This window comes from Mobula hypostoma, chromosome 2 (genome assembly GCF_963921235.1).
Source record: "Mobula hypostoma chromosome 2, sMobHyp1.1, whole genome shotgun sequence".
NCBI classification, from domain to species: Eukaryota; Metazoa; Chordata; class Chondrichthyes; order Myliobatiformes; family Myliobatidae; genus Mobula; species Mobula hypostoma.
In genome coordinates this window covers 94,857,774-94,875,931 of record NC_086098.1, presented here as the reverse complement: position 1 = coordinate 94,875,931, position 18,158 = coordinate 94,857,774, and the positions used below count along the sequence as shown (strand labels likewise).

The following is an 18,158-nucleotide window of genomic DNA, read 5'->3' as shown; positions in this document are numbered from 1 at the left end:
GATCGCAATATGCCTCCCTATCCGCCTAAATTAACAGTTCGTGTATTAAACCTGTTAGCATCGATTGAATCTCAGCGATGTGAATGCAGTCTTGACTTAAAGCAGGTGCGAAGAACTGACTATGGGGACACAGTACGAGTCTGTGGTGCTGGAGTTTAACGGCTTACAGTAAGAAATTCAATAACATACTACTGTTTTTTACAGAGCTTAATATACTGATATAAATCCTTACGCCCCGGTTTGTCCTCCTTTGTTCATTTTAGCTCTGCATTAGGTGACAAAAGTTCAAATGCATCTAATTAAAATGTCACTTCTGTTTTAAAGAAATTCTGGGTTTGCCTCAGGAACCCTCGAGTAATGCGTCCTTGGCTCCATGCAATGGGACACCTCGTTGAACGCCGTTTTGCAGGGTTCGTGGTTTAGCGCCCAACTTCTAACTAGATGTGATGCAGAGCTGCAGCCTGTCCGTGAGTCACCGCCGGGTCGAACAGGGGATGGTACAGCAGCTTCGCAACCGCGTCTACACTCTGCATTATCCAACGGAGCTCACTGTAGGGTGCCAAGCGGGAGCGAAAGGGGGAACCATCCGCAATTTTCACCTCAAACTAAAACCAATCCTTTTATCCTCCCACCCACACAGGAAACTTGTCCTGTAACGCGTTCGATGAATGTCCACACATTGTCCAGGTACAGCCAATTAAAGCCTCAGAGAGATTTCTGTATTTGGACAATTATTTGAAAACAGAAGCTCAAGCATCCAATGAAGCCGTTCCCACAAGTTTATGTTTTAATAGCAGCAGCGGTGTAAGACATAGTCGGCGCCAGAGCCCCGCTGTCTGCACAAGTTGTTCTGGATGCTGAGACTCTCGCATTGGCTCACTTCCATCTCAACTTCCTCCACAAACACGTTTCTCATCCTAACATTTCCCACCCGCCATCCCGCTCAGGACAACTTAATTGTTTAAATATGCCTGGATCAGTTCTGTTACGGGCGTTTACTTTTAAAGAAAATGTATGAAAGGGACAGTTACCGAGAAGAGCCCGGCTAATTGGCCAAGATATAAAGCTGTCGCCCACTGAAGCTGATATCGGCTATATAAACGCACAGGACCCGTGCTGAGATCTGACGCTAAAGAGCGAGAAAGAACAAGCGGCTTGCTCCTTACCTTACAATCCGAAAACTGTGCCTACTTCTTCACAATGCTAGCACATATGCCCAGTGTAGAGTGGGAAGATTTCCTTTCCTCGAATCTAACTCTTCCCATTTTACCCCTAAAAGAGAACAATCAACAATTGGAACCGGTTCTTCCGAAAGCCATTAAACTCCAGAATGCATCTGTACGGGGATTTTTTTCTCCCTCTCGCTTTCTCGCAAGTAGAACCGTTAAAAGCCCAGTCCGATGGAGTAGCAGGATTTTTTTCTCTCTCTGATTTGAGAAGCGGATTATGTTGGGGAGAGAACACAAGATTGCTAAATTATAATAATAAAAAGGAATCGAGAGGAGGCGGCTGAGATCTTCGCTCGCTGCGGAAATAGATTCAGATCACTGGCGGACTCTCCCGAGATGACATGGTGGAAAAAAATCCTTGGCTGGTGAAGAGGAGGGGGCGGGGGAGTGGCGGGTGGAAATATGTTAAGAGTGGCGGAGACTGGTACAGTACAGAGAGAGAAAGAGAGGAGAGGAGAGCTGGATCCGGGATGCGGCTGCGTTCGCACGTCACACTCGGTCGGATCAGAGCCGTATTAACGTGTGCGAGCGTGTCTCGAAGAGCTTTCTACACCGCTTTCGGAGCCTGCAGACAGTTGCGGGCCCTGAGCCAGCAGGTTCGGGGAGGGGTGAGGGTGGTGCCACACAAAATAAATGTCCCCCCTCCTCTGCCATGTGTCAATTCCTCCAGAAATTTGTTGAGATTTTTTTTTCAGTTGGAGGTCCTGTCGGTCGGCTCAGCGGCAAATCTCCGGTGGCCGGGTCCTCGGGGACGGGCTGGGGGTGGCGGGGGTGGGGGGACGGTTGCTTGTGCGGGGTACGTAATGGTGAGTGGTGCTGGACCACAACTTTCAGGGAGCCGGACAGACGTGCCTGGGGTTAGAAAAGGATTCGGAAGCTGACTGTTGTCGCTGAAAAGATCCGAGGGCGACAAGGGGAGCAGGGTTAAAGGCAGAGTGTTCAGTGAGAGCGGGCCTGCCGGATTTCACCATCGGCGAGGCTGAGGAAGTTGAACATGGTGCAGCGGTGGCATGGGGTGGGCGAGAATGGACCCTTTGATCATGACAGGAGCGGAAGTCACGAGAGAAATGTTGATAAATATTGGGGGGGGGGAGAGAGTGTTGGAGCTTCAGATAATCGTACCATCTGCGTTGATGGGATTGACAACAACCATCCTGAAAAAGTGGCAGAGAGATTCGGCGCCCAGCCACCGTGCCCGTGCGTTCAGTGCTGTTCGGCGGGCGGGCGGGCGGCCGAACGGGGCTGGGTTACGAGACGCACTCCGCTCCTTCCAAATGCGGCTGGCACGCGGAATGTTTTCAGGAACAGGGTGACACAAATATTAGCGCAGAGATATTGGAAGAGAGACAGCGTTGCCCCTGCTTGTGCTAAGATACCCCGTCCACGGCCCTCAGACACGTCAGGTATTTCCTTTGGAGTCGACGATTAAAGTCCGAGGACCGGTCCGTCGAGTGTAAATATATATATAAAGGGTGACTGACAGGTGCCCGGCAGCGGGCTTGGGAACTGACGCGAATCTTTGATCGGCTCACAGGGAGATTAATGGGAATGTGGTCACGGATTGATTTTGCCTGTGAGCGGTGTGGCATTGGTGTGGGGGGGGGGCGAGAGGAGGTGCAAAGGACTGTCTTATAGGGTCGGGTCTGTTCTGTTCGCGGGGACCACGTAAAGTACTTTGCCCGCTGGGGAGTTGCCGCTTTTAGTCGCCAGGGCGAAGCTTCCAGTCTTTTCGCAAATTAAGCGGCCGCAGCAGCAACTGGAATCAGTTCCCAGACATCACAAGGTACGAGCCTTGACAGTAATCCTGGTAAAGTCAACTGTTAAGCCACAGTCACTCTGGTCTCCAGTCTTCCCTTGGCTTCTGAATCATGTTTAGGGTTGCGCAAGCCGTCTTTTGCTTCCCTCTGCTCTCGCCTTCCTTCCTAGCACCTTTTCAGTTTTGTTTTCATTCTGATCAGATCATGCAGCTTCAGGCACGTGAAGTCTGAAAATTATTCAAAAAGAGGACACGCTTTGAGAAAGCATCTCCAAAGTTCGTTCGTCCTCTCTCTCTCTCTCTCTCTCACACACACACACACACACCGCGACGAGGGTCGGGGACAGGGCTATTGGCTCATGGGACCTCGCTTTAAATTGTTCTAGTTGTTTCTCGGTGTCAAGGGTCATACCGCTATTAACTGTCAGGCAAAACGGTAGCGTAGATTGCAGTTCATACCCAGTGTGTCACACACCAGGCCTTCCGGTTAACGAAAATCTCCCCATGGTGAGTGTTTTTACATTAAACTTCTCCCCCATTTTCTTCAGCATATATTACCCTTAATATCCCCACTTTATGAGGCTTCAAACGTCATCGCTTATGTGGTCTTTGTGGACAAGAGGATTTATATATTTCAATAGAATAATAGATTAGTAGTTAACAATTAACTCTGCCTATATGGCGAGGAAATGTCTAGCATTCACCTCACAGATTTATGTTCCCGTTGTACTCTTCCCGTCCAAGTTCATCACATGCAGACGGAATTTGTAGAAACGTTCAGCAGACTGGGAGCATGTGTAGAAAGAGAAAGAGTGTGAATGATTCAGCCAGAAGACCGTTCGTCAAAATCTAGCACCTGAAACACTGAGTTATATTTCCATGTCCATGAATGCTGCCTAACCTGCTAAATCTTTTCAGCATTTTTTTTCGCTTTTATTTCAGATTTCCATCATCTGCATGTGATTTGAAGTTCGCCTCATCCCCATGAAGGCATCTCAGCCATTAGTTCCAAGTGCAAACTGTTTTCTTCTTGCCTCTTTATCTGTCCCTAACATTTGGACTTTCAGGGGATGCTGGAGCAAAGGTACATAAATTCCTGTCCCCTTCAATCAAATCATGCTCATGATGACTGAACCAATTTTGAGTTTGAAATTGTGTTCTACTTCGGTCGCCTCTTGTCTATATTGTGGTGGGACTGGCATAAGTGCTGCAGTATCAACCCGAGCAAATGCCTCTGTGTGCAGCTTCATTCTTCACCTCCTTTAGATCATATTTATCATTGTCAAGAAATTATGATCACATTTGCCTCAATTTTAATGAAAAAGTGGGTTGAATATTTCATTTTTTTAAAACTCTGAAACAAGGTATAAAGTGCCCACAATTTCTTTATGAATGGTAATTTGAGGTGAGGCCTTTGTTCGATATTATGTTGTTAAAAGGAGTGAGAAGAAAAGCAAGCAATCAGATCTGGCCCCTGATAACAACCATCTAACACTTTCTTGGAAGCTGATAAGCCATTTCTCTGTTGCAAAAACTGCAATGTTCATTAATAGTGTTTATGTAAAACTGTTAAGCAGTTATTTTTAAAAAATTGGGTTTAATTGGCAGTACATTACATTCACTTCTGCTATCTGTGAAGCAGAATATTCTTTCTGTGGAGATCTACACTGGTACACATCTAGGAGGATCAAGGTCTGAAACCAATATAGGCAACATCAAACCTGAAGGTCAATTACCAAGTTTCAAAGTTTTAACAGTTTCAAAGTACATTTATTATGAAAGTATGTATTCAGTATATAACCCATATTTATTCTCCCACAGGCAGTCATGAAACAAAGAAACACAATGGAAGCCATTTAAAGTAAACATCAAACATCCAACATGAGAAAAAGAAGAACAAATCGCACAAACAGCAAAAAGCGAGTAAATAACATACAGAGGGAAGGACAGTAGCATACTGGTTAGCACAATGCTTTACAGCACCGGTGACCCAGATTCAATTCCCGCCACTGCCTTTAAAGAGTTTGCATGTTCTCCTTGTGACCGCGTGGATTTCTTCCAGGTACTGTGCTTTTCTTCCAGAGTTCAAAGACGTACCGGTTGATAGGTTCATTGATCATTGTAAATTGTCCCATGATTAGGCTCAGATTAAATCAGGGGATTGCTGGGTGACGTGGCTCAAAGGGCTGGAAGGGCTTATTCCATGCTGTATCCCAATAAATAAATAAATAAACAAACAAACAAACAAACAAATAACTGCAGACTCCCTAAAATGGTCCAGGAGCCACAGCTGCCAAATCAGTTCAGTTTAGCACTGTGTCTGTCCCAGTCTGTTCACTTGACCTGGAACACCTCATGATCAAGTGCTGTCCATTTTATCTGCCTTGGGAGACTTCAGCCATCATCTTGGTAGCAGTGTACATCCCGCCTCAGGCCAGTGTAAAACATGCTCTAGACAAACTGAATGATGTTATCAACAAACAACAACATCCTGATGCCTACCACATCATTTTGGGGGATTTTAACCAGGCCAACTTCAAAAGTCTCTAACTAATTATTACCAAATAGTGGAGAGCACCCCTGTAGCTGTCCCCCTTAACAATAAGTACTCCATTTTGAGTACTGTTGAGGGGGATGAGGTACCGGGGGGAAGCAATAGTGGCGGTGCCTCTGGCATTGAGTCTGCCCCAGTGGCACAGAAGGGTAGGGTTCTAAAGAGGATGGCAGCAGTTATAGGGGACCCTATAGTCAGGGGGACAGATAGGCAAAAGGGAAACAGAGATGGTGGTTTGCCTCCCAGATGCCAGGGTCTGAGATGTTTCTGGACATGTCCACAATATCCTGAAAAGGGATGATGACAGCCGGAAGTTGTGGTACATACTGTATTGGTACCAATGACATAGGAAGGTAAAGGGAGGAGGCCCTGAAAAAAAAGAATATAGGGAGTTAGGAAGGAAACTGAGAAGCAGGACCTCAAGGCTACTAATCTCGGGATTACTGCCTGTGCTACATGACAGTAAAGATAGGAATAGAATGAGGTGGCAGATAAATGTATGGCTTAAGAATTGGAACAGGGGGCAGGGATTTAGATTTCTGGATAATTGGGACCTTTTCTGGGGCAGGTGGGACCTGTACAAAAGGAACGGGTTGCATTTGAATACAGTATTCTTGTGGGCAGGTTTACTAGAGCTGTTGGAAGTGGTTTAAACTAATTTGTCGGGGGATGGGAAACAGTATGATAGAGCTGAGGATGAGCCAGCAGGTTTACAAGTAGATGATCGGTGTAACATGAATGTAAGGAAGGACAAGCCAATGATTGGGTACAAATGCAGACAGAGCAAATAGTTAAATTATACCACAGAGGCAAAATTCAAAAGGGCAAAAAATATAGGACTGAAGGTGCTCTATTTAAGTAAGTACAGCATTCAGAATAAGGTGGACGAACTCCTGGCACAATTAGCGATTGGTCAGTATGACATTGTGGACAGCACTGAGTCATGGCTGAAAGAAGGCCATAGTTAGGAGCTTAACGTCAAAGGATATACTTTGTATCATATAGGCGGTGTTGTGTCTCTGTTGGTAAGAGATGGAATTATATCTTTAGAAAGAGGTGACATAGGATGTTGAGTGTTGAATCTTTGTGGGTGGAGTTAAGAGATTGCAAGGTTAAAAAAAAACATTATGGGAATCATATATAGGCCTCCAAATAGTGGCCAAGATGTGGGGTTGTGATTGTAAAAGGAGCTGGAAAGGGCATGTAATAAGGGTAATGACACAATTGTATTGGGGGACTTCAATATGCAAGGGGATTGGGAAAAACAGTTTGGTGTCGGATCGCAAGAGAGGAAATTTGTTGAATGCCTACAAAATGGCTTTTTAGAACAGCTTGTGTTTGAGCCGCCTCAGGGAAAGGCTATCTTAGATTGGGTGTTGCATAATAACCCAGATCTTATTAGGGAGCTTAACATAAAGGAACCCTTAGGAGGCAGTGATCATAATATGATTGAATTCATATCGTAATTTGAAAGGGAGAAGAATAACTCACATCTATCAGAATCACAATGGAATAAAGGGAATTATGGAGGCATGAGAGAGGAGCTTGCCCAGGCAGACTGGAGGATGATAATGGCAGGAATGATGGCCCAGCAGAGATGCTGAAGTTTCTAAGAATAGTTCACAAGGCACAGGATAGATATGTCCCACAATGGAAGAAGTTCTCAAATGGAAGGGGTAGGCAATGGTGGCTGACAAAGGAAGTTAAGGACTGCATAAAAGCTAAGCAAAGGGCATATAAGGTAGGAAAATAAAGTGGAAAGTTGGATGATTGTGAAGCTTTTAAGGTCCAACAAAAGGCAACTAAAAAGCTATAAGAGGGGAAAAGATTAAATATAAGGACAGAATTGCCCTAAGTATAAAGTAGGATAGCAAAAGTACTTTTCAGTTATATAAAGAGGTGAGAATTGATACTGGATGACTGGAGAATGATGCTGGTGACGTAGTAATGGGGGATAAAGAAAAGGCAGATGAACTTAATGGGTACTTTGCATTTGTCTTCTGTGGAAGACACTAGCAGTATACCAGAGGTCCATGAGTGTCAGGGAGCAGGAGTGAGTGCCATTGCTATGGCAAAGGAAAAAGTGCTGGGCAAACTTAAAGGTCTTAAAGTGGATATGTCACCTGGGCCAAATTGACTACATTCCAGAGGTAGCTGAAGAGATAACGGATGCATTGGTCATGATCTTTCAAGAATCTCTTGATTTTGTCATGGTCCTGGAGGACTGGAATATTGCAACTGTTACTCCATTCTTTAAGACGGGAGGAAAGCAAAAGAAAGGAAATTATAGGCCAGTTAGACTGACCTCAGTGGTTGGGAAAGTGTTGGAGTCTATTATTAAAGATAAGGTTTCAAGGTACTTGGAGACCATGATAAAATTATTCAAAGACAGTGTGGTTTCTGTCAAGGGAAAACTTGCCTAAAAAAATCTGCCAGAGTTCTTTGAGGGAGTAACAAGCAGTGTGGATAAAGGAGAGGTAGTGGATGCCATTTACTTGGATTTTCAGAAGTTTGATAAGGTGCCACACATGAGGCTGCTTAACAAGATAAAATCCTGTGGCATTACAGGAAGATACTGGCATGGATAGCGGAATGGCTGACAGGCAGGAGGTAGTGAGTGAGAATAAGATCTTTTCTGGTTGGTTGTCTGTGACTAGTGTTGTCCTCAGGGGTCAGTATTGGGACTGCTGCTTTTCACATTGTTTGTCAATGATTTACATAATGGAATTTATGGCTTTGTGGCAAAGATTGTGAATGATATGAAGATAGGTGGAGGGGTAGGTAGTGTTGAGGAAGCAATGTGATTGCAGCAGGACTTGGATAAATTGGAAGAATGGGCAAAGAAGTGTCAGATGGAATATGTGTTGGGAAATGTATGATAATGCATTTTGGTGAAAGGAAGAATAGTGTGGATTATTACCTAAATGGAGAGAAATTTCAAACATCGGAGGTGCAGAGAGTCCTCACACAAGACTCCCAGAAGGTTAATTTACGGGTTGAGTCTGTGGTAAAGAAGGTAAATGCAATGTTGACATTTATTTCAAGGGGAATAGAGTATAAAAGCGAGGAAATAATGCTGAGACTTTATAAGACACTAGTCAGGCCACACTTACGGTTTTGTTAACAGTTTTGGACCCCATGTCTCAGAAAGCAAGTGTCATTGGAGAGAGTCCAGAGGAGGTTCACGAGAATGGTTCTGGGAATGAAGGAGTTAACATATGAGGAGTGTTTGGCAGCTTTGGGCCCGTACTCACTGGAATTTAGAAGACTGCGGGGGGATCTCACTGAAACCTACCGAATATTGAAAGGACTAGATACAGTGGATGTGGAGAGGATGATTCCTGTGATGGGGGTATCCAGAACTAGAGGAACACAGCCTCAAAATTGAGGATGATCCTTTAGAACAGAGTTAAGGAGGAATTTTTTTAGCCAGAGAGTAGTAAATCTATGGAATGCTCTGCCACAGACTGCCGTGGAGGCCAAATCCGTGGGTATATTTAAGGCGGAAGTGGATTGTTTCCTGATTGATCAGGGCAAAAGATATGGCAAGAAGACAGCTGTATGGGTTTGAGTGGGATCTGGGATCAGCCATGATGGAATGGCAGAGCAGACTCGAAGGGCTGAATGGTCTTATGCTCTACCAACAAATCACTTGTACTTAACAGAGGAACCAACACATTGGACCACTGTTACACCACCATCGAGAGTGCTTACCGTGCTCTTCCATGCCCACATTTCAGAATGTCTGATCATCTGGCTGTACTTCTACTCCTTGAGTCCAGGCAGAGTCTGAAGACTGTGGCACCAGCAGCGAGGACCAAGAAGGTATGGACAAGGGAGGCACAGGAATGCTTACAGGACTACTTTGAATTGGTGAACTGGACTGTGTTCAGGGATTCATCTTCGAGTTTGAATGAGTACGCTACAGCTGTCACCAACTTCATTGAAACCTCTGTGCCTACGAGTACTTACGGTACTTACCCAAATCAAAAGTCATGGCTGAACCAGGAGGTTCGTAGTCTGCCAAGGACTAGATTTGTGGCATTCAAACCTGGCGACCTAGGTCTGTACAAGAAAACCAGGTACGACTTGCAGAGGGCTATTTCAGGAACTAAGGAACAATTCCGAGTAACGTTGAAGGTCAAATCAGAGGCACGCCAACTCTGGCAGAGTTTGCAGGCTACTACTGCCTACAGATTGAAGCCTAACATCATGAATGGCAATGATGCTTCAAGCCCTGGGAGAATAAAATTACAGCTATGAGGATACCCGCAGCACCTGGTGATCCTGTGATCTCTGTGTTAGACGCTGACGTCAGGCAGTCTTTCAACCCTTGTAAGTGACAGGCCCTGATGGAGTACCTGGTAGGGCTCCGACAACCAGTGTCAATCAACTGGCAGGGATGTTCAAAGGCATTTTCAATCACTCATTGCTACAGTTAGAAGTTCCCACCAACTTCAAAAGAGCAACAATTATACCAGTGCCAAAGACAAGCAAGGTGAGCTGCCTTAATGACTATTGTCCAGTAGCACTCACATCTACTGTGATGAAGTGCTTTGAGAAGTTGGTTATGTTTAGAATTAACTTCTGTCTCAGCAAGGACTTGGACCAGCTGCAATTCGCCTATCGGCACAATAGGTCTACAGCAGACATGATCTCACTAGCTTTTTATACAGCCTTGGACCACCTTGACAATACAAAAACCTATGTCAGGATGCTGTTTGTTGACTACAGCCCAGCATTTAACACCATCGTTCCTACAGTTCTGATTGGAAAGCTCTAGAACCTGGGCCTCTGTACCTCCCTCTGCAACTGAATCCTCAACTTCCTAACCGGAATATCACAATCTGTGACAATCGGAAATAACATCTCCACCACACTGACAATCAACACTATCGTACCCCAGAGATGTGTGCTTAGCCAGTGCTCTACTTTCTCTATGCCCATGACTGTGTGGCTAGGTACAGCTCAAATGCCAACTATAAATTTGCTTTCAATACAACCATTTTTGGCAGTATTTCAGTTGGTGACAAAAGGGGGTACAGGAGCAACATATATCAGCTAGTGGAGTGCTGTCGCACTAACAACCTTGCACTCAATGCCAGTAAGACCTAAGAACTGATTGTGGACTTCAGAAAGGGTAAGATGAGGGAACATATACCAGTCCTCATCGACATATCAGAAGTGGAGAGAGTGAGCAATTTCAAGTTCCTGAGTGTCAATATCTCTGAGGATCTAACCTGGACCCAACATATCAATATAGCAGCAAAGAAGGCACAACAGCAGCTGTATTTCATTAGAAGTGTGAGAAGGTTTTAGTATGTCAGCTAAAATACTCTAAAATTTCTACAGTTATACCATGGAGAGCATTCTAACTGGCTGCATCACTGTCTCGTATGGGGAGAGAGGGGGACTGCAGGTGATTGAAGTAAGCACAGTCAGCTCGATCATAATCACTTAGCCTCCATAGTATCCAGGACCTGTTGAAGGAACAATTCCTCAAAAAGTCAGCATCCATCTTTAAGGATCCATCACCCCGGTCATGCTTTGTTCTTATTGCCGCAAAGTCAACAAATTTCACAACATATGCCAGTGATATTAAACCTGATTCTGATTCTGTGTCGAAGACTGCAGGCTTCAGCCACAGAGCCAGTTCCACACTGAAGCGCCTCAATCAAATCTTTCAAACAGCAAAATAAAGAGCAACCAGAAACACATGGTAAATGAACCACAGCATCCTCCAAAAATGCGTTCAGCACTGAGGACATTAAGCATCAATCCGTAGTCCTACAATCTCGAACCATGCCGAGGTGATTGAACCAGTACCTTCCTCAGCCAACAGGGAAAGGGAAACCGGTCAAACGTAGGCAGAGGGTGCTGAACACCTGCTTGTCTTCCACTCTCACCCTCATCGATTTTAATCTTGCTCAATGCTTTGATTGGTGAGGAGTGACGGAGCCAACCATGGGTTCACATTCTGCCATTGGGAAATCTTGGCCACACACTTCGCTCTCATCCTCCCACACCAAATTCCCCAGGAGATAGCAAAAGCCTCAGATTGCACAGTTGGTCCAAAAATACATCATCAAAGTAGAAGTTACAGACTGCAATTAATTACAGTTCACGAGAAGAAACATATTTAAAAGAAAGAGAAGTGGAAGTAGTTTAATGAGATGTCTACAAGATGTCATCATTGGTCGTTGGCACCATCTTGTTACTATTATTCTTGTAATAACCTTGGTATTGTTCTGAGGGATAAAGGTCTTAAGGTTGTTATAGCTGGGAGTGGTAGTGGGGATAAGCTTCCACTAAATATTAAATGCTCCCAATTGTGCTTTTCAAATAGCCTGTGGCAACCAAGTCCTCTTCCTGGCCTTCACGTGTGGTTTAGCTACCTGGCCCAGCGGAATTGTTTCTACTGACAGAGGAAGGGGGGGAAATGGGTTACTGGTGCATTAAAACCAGTTTCTTCAGGCAGATTGGGATAATCAACTGTGGTTGACCTCTCATCTAGGAGAAGGAAAGCTCTGATCTCAAACCTCAGCTGGCTTGTGGCTACACCCATTCATGGGGAAGGCTTCAGGATTAAACTCCGAGGAAAAATCCAGAACTGGAGTTTATCTCTAAGGCAACCCTGTGTTGAGTTCAAAGCTGAGGGGCAACTCCTGTGCCACTGGTGCCAAACTGTATTGGTCTCTGCCATTTGTTTTGGATTCATTAGCCGCACATAGAGGGGGAGCCTGCTAGATGGACAACAATTAGCTCTCCATATCGTATTGCTCTGGCTTGTGTACCATGTAGATGGCTAGGATGCAACATTCATGATCGACCCCAGCCAACAGAGGGCTTCTTAAGGGATAAAGGAGATTAAGGACCAGCAGGGCCTATGGTGCATTTTGGTACAAGTCTCTGAAGCTGAAAGACAAGTTGAAAAATGCTCTTAAAAACAAATATGGGTTTCTTGACTTTATCAAGGAGTGGAAATGCTTTGAATTAAGCTGGATCTTTATGAAACACTGTTAAAGATCCATTGGAAGATTTGTCAAATAGATAATAGGCATCATCATTTTGGAAGACTATACAGGTTTTAGTCCTGTTGAAGGGTCTTAGCCCAAAACATCGACTATTTATTCCTCTCCATAGTTGTTGCCTGAATTGCAGAGTTCCTCCAGCATTTTGTGTGTATTGCTTTGGATTTTCAGCATCTGCAGAATATTTTGGGTTTAAGTTTTTAGAGTGGGTGCAGAGGAGATCTGTGAGACTATAATGAAAAACTTCATTTAGGTCAAAAGATCTGGGTTATTTTCATTAAAATAGAAAATGTTAAGGACAGATTTAATAAAGGTGCTCAAAACTCATGAAGTGTTTCAATAGAGTGACATAGGACTGAGGGAACTTGGTAACCAGATGGCCTAGATACGTTGTAATGAGAAAATGATAGCAGAGATGGAGGGGATATGTGGAGATTTTATCTATACAGAGGGTTGTTGTGATAGGAAATACACTGTCTGAAAAGTTAGTGGAAATAGATTTAACAATAATCTACTAAAGGGAAAGGTGAACTATTTGAAATGGGAAAGAGCAGGAGAACGAGCAAGGGCATGAGAATAATTAGATGGCTGTCAAAGAAGCTCAATTGTGTGTGTGTGTTTTAAAATACAACAGCCAAGTAATGCATAGCAAGCTCCCAACGAGTCCCACTAGCCTTCCTCGTAAAATACAGATCTATAGACTTATTTTATAAATGCTAAACACTATAGATCTTTGCTAATTTTACAAGTTGTGTCCAACCTTCCAAGTATTCGGGAAAAGAAATTGTGATTATAATCTGCCCCAAAGTTGCACACAATTCACTGAACTCTGTTGCTACCATAGTAATTGAATGCATGGTTTCTGCTGAGCAGAGCTTGTTAAATAATGAATGGATCTAATCAGGACCAAATGTCTTGTGTGGAGGTGAAATGTCACTTTGAACTACTGAGTTACAAAATGATTTATAGTGGATTAAAAAAAAACAGGTGAACCATTTTTGAAATTGTCCATTAATGAAGGTGTGCATATTAACTGATGTTACAGAGTTACAGGCACTCTGAACCTACTTTCCTTTCTGTGCAATGGTCTGTAAGCAGTCAAATCTCCAACTATTTCTCCACATCCCTCTTCACTGTTTCTACTCATCCAGCCTCTTTCAGTCTCCTATTTTTCTGTGAACACTTTGCTGGAGAAAGGCAATGGTTACAATCTCTGGAGCTATTGCTTTTGGAAAGGAGTTTCTTAAAGGGATCATATCCTTATTTGGGATCAGAGCATGACTCAGCCTGTGGCTGTCAGATCAGACTTCGATCATCCTTTTAAACAGCTTATGCATATATTTATTTGTATGCATTTGATAATGCATCTGTGATGCCACACTGTTGTAAATTCTAATACCAAAAAATTCAAACTGACGGCCTCCAATCATTGCAATAGGGAAAATACTCTAACAAGCACTAACAAAATTGCTGCCTTTTCTCAGAATCAGCTAGGTGAGAAACTTGCAGACTTCCTGATGTGATCCTGTGAACATTAATACTCCACACTGCAGACATAATTGCAAACCTCTGATCGTAATGTCATGTTTTCATCACCAGCAACATTCTTTTTAACAACAGAGAGATTATAAGTTGATTTTTATTTTACTATGCCATTTAGAGCTATTATTATCAGGCAAATAAACATTTTTATATAGATATGGATGATTGTTAGGTGTAGTGAAGCAGTAAACATTCAGTCATCTGGAACTCATTTTCGCGCTGTCCATGTCTGCACGTCAAGCCGATATGCGTCTTTGAGCAGGCAATACCTCGGATGAAGCTATTAGATCAATAGTGTAAGTAAAATAGTGTTTAGCATCAACTGCATCATGTTGTTTATTTCCAAAATTAAATTGTTGAAGTGGATGGTAGAAGAAGACAGGAAAATGTAATTAACTTTGGATAGAAGAAGGTTTAATCTTGGTGGGGGTGGGGTGTCAGGATGATACAAGAGCCAGAAGGATTAAAATATGAAGCTAGGTTGCAAAGATTAATGCTATTTTTTTTTGTATTTAAGAGAAAGTACTCATTTTTTACATTATGGGCCCAGCAGTTCACACGTGCCATCCTGCTACTTGGTATTGGCTGACCTATTTCATGTGTTCTTACGAGAGGGAAGGAACTTATTCCGCCAGCTCTCTGTGGCTCAATTATATTCTTCCTCTTACTTCCCTGTAAACTACTGTTTCTCACATGTACAATAATTCCATCCTGATCCCCTACCTCCCAGTTCCGGAATGGATACTTTACAATAACCGATTAACATAATAACAAAAGCCTTTGATGAAACCAAAGCACTCCAGGGAAATCCACATGGTCACAGGGAGAACGTACAGACTCCACACAGACAGCTCTGGAGGTCAGGATTGTTCTTGTGTCAGTACTGTACCCGATTAACTTGGTAACACACATGTTTGAGAGGAAAGCAGAACATTGGGGAATCTCACATGGTCACAAGTAGAATGTACAGAATCCACACAGATATCTCTGGAGGTTAGGATTGATTTTCTATCACTGAAGCTATGAGGCATCTGTACTATCTGCCATGCCACATATGCTGTGCACTTTAGCAACTGGTTAAGTAAATTCCCCACGAGCAGTTGTATATGATGGCAGCCTGTCTTAAATTTCTCACTATTTTATTCCCTTTAATTTCTAATCATGCATTTTACACCACAGCATGAAAACAACTGACCGATTGTTTTAATCCAATGCCTGCCACAACTGCCAAGGTGAAATTGTGTATCCTTTCCTTAACTACTATTTCTCTCAATCCTATGGTTGGGATTTTCCTGTGGGTTTCTAGTGAAGTTGCAGGGGGCAGGGAATTGCATTCTTTGTAAAAAGAAATGCGATTCCCTTTGTAAACTGTCCCTGGACAACATTAAGCTTATGGATTTATTTTGGTTTAATTAAGTGAACTACTTCAACAAATAAATATGTATGCATTTGTGTCATGCATTTATGCGCAGTTAAATATACAAATGATGATAAACCATACAAAAATCATGTAACGAAATAGTCACAGTGCCCACAGACTGAATGGTTTGGGTTAATCCACTAACCTGCCCGACTTTCCAGACAACAACTGATTTGTGGTACATTTCCAGTCTTTCCGCTTTTCCTGGCACTCACATTATTAATCTAGTGCTACACAATGTGTTTTTGTACCTGTGGTAATCTGTGTGGTCAATGTTTAAGTGCTTCTGGCATCATGCTGATTTTACTGATATCAAGTTCATATTTATAAATATGGATCAGTGCCATATGATTTCAATAACAAGAAATAAAGCCAGCATAACAACTTTCAGACACTAATGAAACTTCCATAGGATTTAAAGGAACTATCTGCTATAAGGGGTAGCCAGGCTGATAAAATGTAAGAGTCAAATATGATTGCAAAAGCACTATAACCATCCAAATGTGAAAATATAAGCATTCCAATTTCTTATAGTTAATGCGTTTTATAATAGGAAATAGTGATTCTAAAGGCAGAATTGAGATTATTAAAATCTTAACAGATGTAAGTAAACATGCAATCAGATTTCTTTAATGTTAGGTACTTAAAATGTGAAGTATAACTTGTGAATACATGCTGAGCTGAAAGATATGTATATGGATCTAACATGATACTCAAATGGCTAGTTGTTTCACCTAAATAGAGAAACCTTTGCAAGTAAACAGCTCTACAAATATGACATTCATTGTGTTACTCAGAGTTATTTAACATCAGAGGATCAAATGCACTATCAGTAACACAACAGGGTCAGGGTTTTTACTGACCTATGCATGTTATTCTAAATTCAGTGCTGCACTGGAGAACAAGCGCATGTTAATTCTCTGTATAATAGATGGCATGATCAGATTTTGAAAATTCTACCCAAATTATGCGATTGCATTGTTAGTAAAACAAAGGTAAATAACATAAAATGTCCATTTGGTCTGCTTCACTACAGACCCTTAAAAACTCTGCAAAGGACAACATGATTATAGTTATCGATAAATGTATGCAAAGAGTGTATTTAATACATGTCCTGATATTTTGCATCCACATGTATATTCATGTTTACATGGATATGACATTTAAGTATGTATGGTATACTCTTCAAAGCTGCATCAGTGAATTTTGCAGGCTTTGGTTTGATTATATTCTTTGTATTTTATTTTGGAAGATAACCTGGAAAGTACTCTGGCTATTTTATTCATGTTTGTTTTTCACTGATTGTGCAGTCTTTTCAACCCAATCTGTTGCAGAAGAATGTATTTGTAACTTATTATCATAACTAATGCAGTGAATACCCCTTTGCCTGGCACCAGAACCCAGTTGTTTACAAGTGTGTTCTCCAGAATGATAGGTGCAAATAATAATTTCCTTCTTTTTTTGGTTTCTTTGTACCTTATTTCCAAGTATAATGGAAATAACATACCAATATTTTAAAGGAAAAATAAGTTCAAGTTCAAGTTTATTATCATTCAAACATGCCCATATACACTGACAAATGAAACTATGTTCCTCTGAATTAAGGAGCACAACACAGTACAAATAATTCACATAACACATAAGGTGATGTTACCACAAATAAATTAATACATAACAAGGTGCATTTATAACACAAGTTAAAATATACACAGTGTAATGTTACTTGTGCTTCATACATAATGAGACCTGGATGGTAGCAGGGAGTTCAGTAGTCTCACAGTCCAGGGAAGAAACTATATCCCTTCCTAACTGTCCATGACCTAATACTATGGTAACTCCTTGCTGATGGTAGGGGTTCAAAGAGATTGTGGGACGGATGGGAGGAGTTATTAATAACACTAAGGGCCCAAGAGCCCTTAACATTGAAGGATGGGTGTTTATTAGTGCCAGATTTTAGAATTAAGTACTCTATGTGGCATGGCTTGCTGCTTACTGAACTCTTGTCAGGGTACAACAATGTTTCTGTCTTACTATAGCACCACGAACTTAGCTGCCTCCAGCAACTGGATACTCTGCACCAACAGTCCAATAAATTACTGCACAGACTAACTCCAAGATAAAATAACATATCTATTTCTTTAATAAAATTAGCTTTGTCACATGTACATCAAAACATACAGTGAAATGTATTGTTTGTGTCAAATCAAATCAGTGAGGATTGTGCTGTGTAGTTGCAAGTGTTGCCAGACTTTTGGCATTAACATTGCATGCCAGGAACTTACTAACCCTAACAGTACATTTTTAGAATGTGGGTGGAAACCAGAGCACCCGAAGGAAATCCACGTGGTCACGGGGAGAACATACAAACGCCTTACAGATAATGGGGGTAATTGAATCCCAATCTTACAGCAGGGTGCTAACTGCTACATGTTGCGTTTGATATTGAGAGTTAGTGCAGAGCACACCGGCATGCCAACCCATGCAGGATATTCCACTGAACTCCAGTGATAATGTTGCTAGTACAGTATCTGAACTCCTTCCATGTGGGAGAGACTAACAGAGTGGCATTGGAATAACACTAGTAACTACCACAACATCTCCCCTTCTTGGGATAAAAAAGAACAAC

General features: G+C 42.4%; 1 protein-coding gene and 1 long non-coding RNA gene across 7 annotated transcripts in view; one reads left to right on the top strand and one right to left on the bottom strand.

Moving 5' to 3' along the window:
• Positions 1 to 1,628, bottom strand: part of adgrb3 (adhesion G protein-coupled receptor B3) — an 835,097-nt gene extending 833,469 nt beyond the window's left edge. For all 6 annotated transcript variants that reach the window (XM_063040268.1, XM_063040273.1, XM_063040274.1 and 3 more), the window contains exon 1: positions 1,167 to 1,628. The gene's annotated coding sequence lies outside the window, so the exon portion shown is untranslated. The remainder of the gene's footprint in view (positions 1 to 1,166) is intronic.
• Positions 37 to 16,903, top strand: LOC134342308 (uncharacterized). Its single transcript, XR_010016994.1, has 3 exons — positions 37 to 168; positions 3,928 to 4,069; positions 4,807 to 16,903. It is a non-coding gene; the product is annotated as an uncharacterized LOC134342308 (long non-coding RNA).
• The last annotated feature ends 1,255 nt before the right edge of the window (positions 16,904 to 18,158 follow it).